Below are 12,017 nucleotides of genomic sequence, written 5' to 3'. Positions count from 1 at the left end.
TCGGATTATCTCATCTCGTTACTCACGTTCCACCGCCCTTCTTTCCAAGGAGGAAGAGGAAGAGAAGAGGGGGCCATCGAACTATTTTATTCGCGGCGTCGTCTCCCGGCGTGTATTTGTTCGCGCGTTTGTTTTGCGCTTATTGTTAACAGCCGGCCGCGCTTTACGCAAATCCGGCCACTTCCTGTGCGCCCGTTTGCATTTCATTAACTCTGACTTCCTCCGATTCCCTTTGCGCGACCACATGCGTGTCGCCGTTGTCCGGCAAACACGACGGACGAAACCGGGCGAATTATTATTTTAACCCTTCAATTCCCCGTAGAATTTGGATACGCGAGAGAGGACCGGAGAGTTCATTGATTCTGTAGATTTTTTAATTTGTGATGAAATGTGCTTTCGATTGAATATGTATATACGCAGAATTTCTCTCGATAAATCATTACTTTTCGATCGTATAAGGGTAAAATTGCAATTGTAATTTTTGCGCAATTGAATTACCTAATTATTATATATTGTTGCTGTTGTGTATTCTCATCATTCCTTTCAACATTCATAAATGTAATATCATAAATATAAAAATAGACACATTATAATGTATTGGACTCTTAGTCATGCTCTAAAAAATTGAAGCTCAAGTGCAGTTTTTAATTTTCGATAAAAATTATAGAGATATGCGCTCATTGTTGGTCTCAATTTCGCTGTATTATATGCGGCATATATATTTTTCATATCAAGATAAGACAATAAGTGTTTAAAAAAATGGATAGTGGCATTATTTTCGTTTTCACAAACATACAAGATCATGAGATACAAATTACAAGAACAAAGAACATAAGCGTAGTTAGAATAACTCTAGCATAGCCAGGAAAGCCTTCCGTATCGCACCTATGTGCAATCGATACCTACTTGCAGTACTGATTTGTCCTTCCTAATATCTACTTGGTTACTCCAGTCGAACATTTCCGTGATTCCACATGAGTTTCATACACGCTTGAATACCATAATACCGTAATATAGGGTGAAAATGGAACGGACGCAAACGTCAAGGGAGAATATGAGCAGGGCAAATATGCGTAATAGCGTTACCTATCTGTCGACTCTGTGTGTTACGTAACGCTGACGTAATAGCGTTATGATCACAACATTCTTGCAATAGGAATAATTATAAATTTCATAATAATTTCTGAAATATATTTACTTATTGCAATTAATAAATTAAATAATAAAATAATTTGCAGTGCAACTCGTTTAATTTCACTGATATGTATTAGACGAAGATTTCCATTCCGATAGGGGACATTCTACGGATAATATTAAAATATGTATATTTATGAAAAAATATTGCAATAAGATAGATATATTGATAATCAGTATTACCTTTACATTTAGTTCTTTAAAAAAATTTTTTGATGATAATAGAGTGAAATTGGTAATGTTACGCATATAGTTTCACACATTTTAATATTTGATATTAATTCCATATTTACTTCCGCACAAAAGAAATCATTTGTCAAATGGTTAAAAGAATTTCGCGATTTTCGTAAGCTCTCGCGCATTTAGTACAATCGATGCTCATTTGCTCTCCCCCGAAATTTTGCCTGGGCCCGATCGGTCCTTCGCCGCGGGCCGACCGATTACTTTCGAATCGTTACAAGCAGTTTCTACTTACCCTCCTCGTTTCGGTGAGACCGTGAAGCGAAACAAACCGCTAACCACAATTCATATGCACGCGAAAAGCGAGCAAGCCGGAATAACGCGTAAAGAATAATAAGAAAAAAAAGAGAGACGGAAGAAAAAGATTGGCAAAGGATGACAGTGTACACGTGTTCGGGAAACGTGGTATTCTCTACGGACAAATGTAATAATTTCAAGGTAAAATCGCAATGCTCTCTGATTCTCGAGACTCTTTTCGTCGCCTCAGCCTAACTTCCTCCTTCTCTTCTCTCTCTGCTTTTCTCTTCCGCTTTTTTTTTCTTTCAATCTTTTATTGAACCTTAATACACTGCGAAATAGGTGCTAAAGCATAATTTATTCGCGCTCAAAGAAAAGGAGAGAAAGGTACGAGGGAATAAAAAAGATAGTACCGGCGGGAAAAGAAACCTTAACGCTCCAACAAGGTGCTCTTTCAAACCTGATTATTCGCATAAATCAATAAATAACCCATTGGACCCACTCGTGGACCCGCTTCCAGTGTCTGGGAGCACCGTTTCACATACATTATGCCGCACGATACATTAAGGAGGCCCAAGGCCCCGCGAGCGACGATTTTATTTATTCCGCTTTGGGTGCCAGCCACCAAAAGCGTAATAATGCGCCTAATGTCCCCAAACTTTGTATATTTGGCCTGTGCTTTGTGGCTCATTCCAAATGAAAATGATCTCACCGACGATAAATTTGTTAGCCGTTCTGTACATTATTGGATTATGCTAATCACGATACTGGCAATATTCGTAAGTATCTGTTTCGTACTCGAATGCCATTATTATTACTATTGATGGAGTTACTAATATTTGTTATTATAATATTTGTGAAATTTGCAATAAATGAGAAATAGAAATTTAAATAATGTATTAAATAATGTTTCTCAAAAGTGATTTTACAACGAATTTAATTTCATTGAATTTTGAATAGAGTTTACTTAAAAGTACTACAAATTAAATCAACTTTTATTTATTATTAAATATTTTCTGAGTTTTGTAAATAATTTGACATAGAGACATTTAAAAAAATATATATATTTAATTATTTTCATACTTCATATAGAAGAGCAAAGATTTATAAAGAAAAAAATTATAGAGGGAAAAAAATTTTTCCCAGAGAACACGATGAAACGCGTAGGTACTCGCTGTTTCAATAAAACAGCAATTTCAACATTCGCATGCAAAACGCAGCGTGTAACGAGGATCCAAAGCAATTCCCATTGGGGATGAATGCGGCGGTATCGCCCTCCGCGAGAATCATTGGATTATGCTAATCGCCAGCGATGAGTGATATTATTCGGTTATACCAGCCACGGCTCATGGCCATTCATCTAGGCCCCGGAGCCTTCCGGTTATCTCGCAACCCCGGGAGCCGAGTCGGCCGGAACGGCCGGGACTAAAGGGGTATACAGACGCGTGTCTCGTGCATTCGTGCATCATCCCTTCCGGTCAGGGTCAAGGTTCGTACGTGCACGTGTTCGGGATTATGCCGCGCTTCCGCAATCATCCCCCCCTCCCCCCGGCTCGGTTCCGGCTATCGATATACCGACACATGTTCGACCTGCCTCGCGCGCTGTCGACGCGCGATTAATCATCTTCGCGGATAAGTGCGGCGAAGTAACGAATGAGGTGGTTTAATGGGATAGGCAGCGTATATTATTATAATTACTTGAAGCGTGCGCGCGCGCATTATCGTAGATAAATATTATTCTTCGCCGGCAATATCGGATGCGTTCAATTAGCCGTTGATTAAGTTTCGTTTAGCGAGAAATAATTACCATTAACGTCGCAATAATTAAGTCTGAAAATTTACGCGAGAGGCGCCGAAAATATGAATCTTTTCTGTGTATGCGATCATCGTGGCTTTTGCCTTTTACACTTTAATATCGCTGCTATTTAGTCTCGCTGTCAATTACATCAAATTAAATGCTTGTTTACCGATATATAATTAGCGATGCGTATATAATGTGGCTTCTCTCGCTACTTTCGGTAATTTATTCATAAGTCATTTTCACAGGAGAGGGCTGTTTGCAACAAAATTATATCCCACCGACGCTATCTTGATATAATGAGGCTAATCTCATAAATAATTTTGCGGGCGCAATTAGCCCCTAAAAGCCTGCGGATCCGTATCTTGAGAGCATAAATACAAAAGCTGAATCGGTTGCTACGGTGCATAAAGAAACGTGAGCATCAATAACAAATGTATATAATAGGAACAATAAATGATTTCTTCAGAAATCTTTTTGTAACGCAACGTTTAGATAACAACGGAACCTAGAAAATTAATTGGAGCTTTTTAAATTTTTTTTACAAAAATTTAAAGACAACAAATGTTCACGCATATCCCGCAATGAGAAATTGTGTAAAAGGCGTTTAATGAGATCCATGTATCATCTCTATCGAGTCAAAGTTCATGCATGCGGAGATAGCCACGGCCACGCCTTATCTTATCAACAGTGTTTCGAGCAAAGATATTAATCGAGTACATACCTTACTCGCGATGGGGTTAAAGCGAGCTCATAGATAATAGGTAGATAAATGAATCGATATGTTGCATTATGGGATATGTACATCGTTTATCATAAATATACCGGTCGTTTATTAACGAGGTATTACGCTGCCGAAATAATTATCCGACATTAACTCATAAAATAACTACCAACACATCTTGAAGAGTGAATTAAATTTTCTCGATTCATCCCGAACCATTTAATCTCGCATTAACGTTTTTTCAAACACAACAAATTCGGATATGGTTAGAATAATTTGAGATAAATGAAAATAGGTAAGATCTTTGCGTGTCTCACCATCGCATCGTGTAGCTCATGCTTGTAACGGTATAAGAATCGAAGGTGGCCCAAGGGGCAGAAGATGAAGTCGTGGAAGTGGCGGGAGGAGCTGGTTGCCTTTGACTCGTAGTGGACCTGTTTGGCTAGTGCAGGTATTTACTAGATATCTATATATGTATATATTATATACATACATATATATGTACATATGTATGTATATTTCTTCCTCTCCGCGGGCCGCTGCATCCTTACCTAGGCTGCCAGAGCTTATATCCGCCTCGAAGAGCGAGCGGCCGCATAGTTCGAAATTTCTTTTACTTCGGATTTGACAGGAGACGTCGGTTGCCATTGGGATTCACAGAGAGTTGCCGTCTCGTAGACAGACAGGCATGAAGACAAGAGAGTGCATCGGACCCAAGTGCACTTTGCGTCGCGTCGTCGCGTTTGCGAGCAGAAAAACGTATCGGCGACGGCATTAATCATCCGGCGGAAAACTAATATGTATTAGCGATGAATTTACATATCAATGATACAGCAGGCGCGTGCGCAAACACGGAGAATCGGTACACCCTATAAGATTTATGGTTAATATTGACAAATGGGTTGCTCGAACGAGCGCGAAAAAAAAATCGGAGATTTATTGGTCATTATTCACGCGCGCGCGGATTATTGCGGGAACGCTTTAAGTCGCTGACTTGCCTCCCGAAGGGGGGTTTCGGAAACCTCAAGTCCGGTGGCCATATAGTGCGTACAATCATGATTAAGTAAATGTCAGGCCTTTAACATTGAAATTTCCTCATACCGCGATGAAAATGGCACCGCACGCCTTTTACCGTACAATTAGAAATCACTCTTATCTGTAAGATTTATTGCTCATTGTTCAATATATGAGAACTATAAACCATTTGACATGGCGTTAAAAATCCCCCTGCAATTCGAGATGCTATCGCTATTTTTAGTAGAATAACGTGCAATCGCTATTGAATGCTATTGAATCACGAATTAGTCAATTGCGACTTTTCAAGAAGTAATTACTAATCATTGTCACGCTACTCTTATTGTCCATTAATCAAATGCTTGCCTTTACTACACATAAACAGCCGAATAAATGATCTGAATTTATATATCAAGGCACTGTACAAATTTCTTATACAGTAATTTATTATTTGAAATAAAAAATATATAATTAAATAATTAAATTGCATATATATATATTTACTAAAATATTTATATGTATTATAGCATCATATGTACTTATCGTGAGAAATATTCCAGATTATTATAATGTACAAGGGCTATACATCATTGCGCATTGCGTTAAGATTTATAAAGGCTTGTCGGCTTTCGAAAAAGATCGAAGAAGTTCGAGATGACTCTATATCCCTTCGATAAATAATTATGTATTCGCGTGGGCGCCATCGAACGCTAAGCACGTGAGACGCCGAACAAAATGATTCATTATTTACTGCATTCGCGATATACTGCGTGTTCCATATACGCGTCGTTACCTGGTAAAACAGTAAATCATTCGGCTATATATTGATCCACCCACGACAGGAATGCGACACATACGTGAAAGCGTCCGTATCACTTGCTGAATTTCGCCATCAGGGCAGAATGCACGTTACTGATAAATTCGTATGTTAATGACGCGCATAGGATGCACCTGAATTGCTGGCGCATCTGTGGTGCGTAAACGTTACGAGATGCCGAGATAATGAGAGAATCACAAAAGGCTGTGAAAGATGAGTTCGACCATCGCGATGAATAGGAGTATTTAAGCGGATACTTTATATTTTTAAGTAGTGAATAATAAATTTGATCTCATTTTCTGTCTTTTGCAATTGCATTCTATTCTTACGCAGATCAAAAAGAATGAATTTAAAAAATCGAGATTTTGAAGATTTTCAATATCTTACAAGTCGGAACTTGTTGCCTCGATTGAAAAAAAATAATATCGTAGATATTAAAAAAATTATATTAATATTCTTTTAATATCTAATGATTTTCAAGAGTAATTTATCTCCAGTTTTGATTTCAAAAGTAGCGCATTAATTCAGCGTCTTGCAATATCGCGGCAAGATATATATAGTAAGTAAGTCTTGCAACAATCCAAGAAGCACGAGATTAAAAAGTGTAATTGAGGGCAAATGTCGCGCAATAGTGCATCATGATAGATCGTCATAATTATCAGGCGCGAAAAATTTCCTTCGCGAGTCTACGCTAATTATCCCCGCACCAGCATTTCTTCTCTTAAGAAAAGAACGTCGTGCCATACTTTAAAAAAAATAAACACGATAAACAGGACGAAATTCATTCCGCGTGACAATCGAATCAGCTGTTTACGCGTCAGCAGACTCGTCGTCCCGCGACTTTTATAGTCATCGATACGTAACACGATCGATCGTTTCTTCGTTGTACAGAAAATTGAGAGAGGCGGAGGAACACATTCGCGATCGGCTCGTGTCGTTAAACTGCAAACTTGTAACTCGAATCGCGCATCTTCCCGTACCCATTCATTTCTACGGTTACGCTCGAGTTATCGCTCGCTCGTGCACGTAAAATGAAAGTATGCACGCTCGTATTTTCGCTCGTCTCATTGTAATGCTTAGAATCAGCGGGGGAACGAGGATACATACCTACTGTACAAGCTGCTTTAGAAGACGTCCGCTTTCTCCGCGAATCATAGATATTATAGAACGGGAAGAAGTGACCGATTTCTTAATCAATGTTTTTTTTTACTAAAGTATTATACGATTGAAAGAATTTTAATTAATTAAAGTTCAGGAGAATAATAAGGACGTGCATTATCGATTCAATTTGGCGTAAATTTATTATAATAAAACTTTAGTTTGGATCGTATCTCTTGATAATCTGAGTTTTATTAAGTAAGATCGACAAAGAATCGCATTTCTACTTCATATCTTTTCAAGCGAGTTTCTGGGGTAATAAATCATCGTTGATACATCGGAATTTATGACGTCATTGTACGAACTACTTGCGCGATAGTTATAAGTGCTTGTAAGTAAAACTTAAATACTACAAAAAGCGACGTTAAAGCGAGAGAGTTCACACGACGGTGCAGTTTGCTTTATTTCGCGTATACTTTGCGGGAAGTATACAACGTCTGTAGGATACAAGACTATAATTTTGATAATGAATCGTAGTGTTCGACTAAAGGCCTTCATTATGCCGAGACCTAGGCGTTAGGAGGAAATTATATAGGATACGGTGTCATCAATCATCTCTAGCCTGACGAGTCTTATTGTTAGATATAAATATTCGCTAAAGTGTTAGACGAATTTCAATCATTTTATGTCTTTCATTAAAGAATCATCATAAACAATTTCTAATCAAGTTACCTTATTATCATATTATTATCTATAATGTTTATTTTTCAAAATAAAGATTTAGAAATTCAATATTGAGATATGCAATAAATAAATAACTGACTGCAGTAGTAAAAATTACTGCAAGAAAAAAATCTTTCAAGTTGAAATTAAATTCTCTCAGTTTTAAAAAAATTAAAATTTGTATAATTAGACTCGTATCACTTTTTCGTTATTCAAAGCTTCATTCAAAGCTTCATTCAAAGTTATCACGCACGGGAACCTTTGTTAGACTTAGACTTAAAATTCGCCCACGACAATCGCAAGTCCTCTTGCATAAGCTTAAAGTGCAGCTATTTATGTTCATTGTGCGTGCAGGTAAATAAGTGAAGGCGGCTGAAAGAGAGTTTAACTAACTTGCATGACAGAAGTGAAGCGACTCGACATGACACTGCTCGTTTAAGTGCATTTAACAGGGCGACATACAACAGAATATACGAGTATATCACGTGGTGTAATAAAAGTCGCGCATTTTTCTCGTTTCTTGCGGAAGTGATTCGATATCGAAAGACTCGACACGTGGAAAAGACGATTAAAACTGTTCGACTGCCTACGATGTACTATAGAGCAAGATAAATCTGTCTTTGTATAATAATACAGCAATAATAAGTAAATATTAATTCACAGGAAATGTTTTCTTTTAATTCTTATTGCGCAAATAATTCGATTTCAGAATCCAATAAGATGAAAATATAAAGTGCAAAGTGATATAAATCTAAAATATGTCAAATCATATAGATAATCATACATAATACACTTTAAAAAAAAATAAAAAATATATAAAAAATTCTATTCTGCATATTAGAAAAATATAAAGCACTTTGATCAAAATAATTGAGAAAGAAATATTTTTTTATGGAAAGCATTAACATATATGTTGATTTGTACGTAAAATTAGTTTACAATACCGTTCATTCTGATCGTTAAATATCTCGTATATACGTTATTTTTTTTTTTTTCAAGGGGACATAGGATATAAAAATTACTCGCCGTGGCAACATAAACATTGCGATAAATGACATCGCAAGTGTAACGTAAAATTGCGAATAAACGACGTCGAGGGATAACAATAAAACCTGCGGCCGGCCGGGTCTAGAAGGGTTACACCTTGCGAGAAATCAGCCATCGAACTGGCGAAAACGGCCCGTCGTAAGAAGCGGATTTCTACAGAGATGTGGACCGAAAATCCGTTCTTTATACCCTCGAAGGCGGCGGCGCGGAATCGGCTAAGGCGCATAAATAACCGGGCCGGTAGTCGCGCACAATCGTCCCCGACGAGTCGCAGTCAGTGTCGAACAAGCGCGGTTACTAACGCGAAATCGAGATTCCTCCGGGCCGCCCATTATTCTCCGCTCGGTCTCTAGGAGGATGCGACGTCACGGACGGACATGAGGGATCGCTCGGAGCTCCCCAGGTAGCCGCGGGCCCCGAGGGGGTCTCCTCGAATATCCCCCCCGGGCAACAACGAGCCGCGACAATCATAAATCCTGCACTCTCGCACTCCGCTTTTTTCGGATCGCTTTCCCGCGACCGATTCTCGATTCGCGCGCGACTTCTTCGACCTCGCGCCCGAAAGAGAGAGAGAGAGAAAGAGCGATCCACGACCGTTCGCTTTTTTTTTATTTTATTTCCCGAATGGCGAAGAGATCTACAAAGAACGCGAGACGGTGAGAACCTCGATTTGCGTTTTATTTGGTCGCTCGTTGCGCTTGAATTTATGGCCTTTCCACCGTTTTGCCGGTCAGCCGAGGTGCGGCTGAGAGGTGCCGTGTTTGTGGGCCGCTAAATTATTCGTCGGACGTATCCGCGTCCGATGCCTTTTGTCGAAGATATGCGAAAAATACCTACATCGTATTTACATATCTATAGAGATATCGCTGGATATTTTTTACGCGCGGATGACGAAGAAAAAGATTTAAATTAGTCTTCTCTGTATATACATGTCTGAGAATTGCTTCGACTACGTATAAAAAAGTCCACGATAACGGTAAATTTAATCATCATTTAATTGCGGGATTCTATTATGTTGTTAATATATTTTAAATTAAATTTAAAAATTAAATTAATAATAACAATAATGATGATACTAATAAAACAATTAATAAAATATTTATTGTTATTCATAAAAAATCTTGTAGTCTGAAATACCCATGTAATTACAAATCTTGTAATCTTGTAATCATAATGACGATTTACACGAAGCAACACGAATTGAATTCAAGTTCTTCGTTCATCACACACGACTACGACGTGTTGCTTACAACTCTCGTCGATCTCGATTCTCGCACGACTAGACCGTCGAACTTTTCGACTGTCTCGAGTTAATGCTAACAGTCTATAATCGCCAATGAGATTCAAAGGCAGCGGAGTCTGTAGCGGAGTCGCGGAGGGTTTGCTAATCAGAGATTTAATTGATACCGCGCAGCAAGCACGACCGTCGCACACCAGCAATTACTCTCACACAGAAGGGAAACACGCGAATGCCATAGCGTGTGCCATCGTATCGGGCGAAAGGAACAAACCGTAATACATATGTAAACGCGATGGCACGACGGGACACGAAATGAGGATGAAGATGGTAACCAAGGACCAGAACAGAATGGGTTATAGGCTACTTAGTCCTGAGCTCTTCATTAGCAACGGAAGGTTCGTGCTTGGTCTTACATCGCGGGATTAAATTGAACTGAATTTACCTGAATGGCTGGTCAGATGAAAGGTATGTAGAACGTATGGATAGTCAACACTTACCTGAAACAAAGAAAAAAGAAAAATTACTTTTACACGTTCAAATATCTACAGATAAATTTATTAATTATTTCACTTTTGTAAAAATATTTTTGGATCGACAATCTTAGAAAATAAATCATGTTTCAGCGTTTTAGTTTTGTTTAAAAATTCCAAGAGAGAGAGAGAGAGAGAGAGAGAGAGAGAGAGAGAGTCTTATTATCATACTTATTTAATTATAAAAATATAAAATTTTATAAAACTAATAATAGCAGAAATACGCGTTTAATTAGCGTTACAAAATGCAAGTATTTATGCCAATTTCTACAAGAGAATTGATAACCATACGAGTTACTTTCCGTTGTGATTAAAATCCATTCTCTAGCGAAATCGAATTCAGCCAATGATTTCTCTAACAAGCAGACTTTTATGAATTGAAGCATGTGGCGATACTTTCTAGATTGCAATCTTTTACCCCGCTTTTTGTTCGCTTTATTCAGTAGTCGTATTTATTATATGGCCAGACAAGAACTGATAATATATAAATATCTGTTATTAATTAACAGTAATAAGAGGTTTTTTCGCCCGGCAAAAATGCCAACAATCATGTTGAGATACATTTTCCGGCTCGTAAAATTTTTAAAAGTACATTGATTACAGAATCTATTGGTACCATGCAGACACCAGCGTACAAATTTTTTAATACGATAAACATAAAATAAGGATGCGTCGCACAGGGTCCGCGTCAAAAAAGTATCAATTTCTAATATCTTAAGACGAGCAAAAAATTCATCGATTATACATTTAATAGTACATTGATTACAGAATCATTTGGTACCAAACAGACATCAGCGTACAAATTTTTTAACTTGATATACATAAAATAAGGTTGTGTCGCATAGGGTCAGCGGTAAAAAAGTATCGATTTCTAATATTTTAGGACGAGCCAAAAATTCATCGATTATACATTTTAATAGTACATTGATTACAGAATCTTTTGGTACCATGCAGACACCAGCGTACAAATGTTTTAACTTGATATACATAGAATAAGATCAAGTTAAAAAATTTGTACGCTGGTGTCTGTTTGGTACCAAATGATTCTGTATTCAATGTAATATTAAAATGTATAATCGATGAATTTTTGGCTCGTCTTTAAATATTAGAAATCGATACTTTTTTGACGCGGACCCTGTGCGACGCATTCTTATTTTATGGTTATCGTATTAAAAATTTTGTACGCTGGTGTCTGCATGGTACCAAAAGATTCTGTAATCAATGTATTATTAAAATGTATAATCGATGAATTTTTGGCTCGTCTTAAAATATTAGAAATCGATACTTTTTTACCGCTGACCCTATGCGACGCAACCTTATTTTATGTATATCAAGTTAAAAAATTTGTACGCTGG

This window comes from Prenolepis imparis, unplaced genomic scaffold, assembly GCF_030444845.1.
Source record: "Prenolepis imparis isolate NDT839.2.m4 unplaced genomic scaffold, iyPreImpa1.0 SCAF_6, whole genome shotgun sequence".
Taxonomy (NCBI): domain Eukaryota; kingdom Metazoa; phylum Arthropoda; class Insecta; order Hymenoptera; family Formicidae; genus Prenolepis; species Prenolepis imparis.
The sequence above is the reverse complement of the archived record's forward strand: the minus strand, read 5'-3'. Positions refer to the sequence as shown.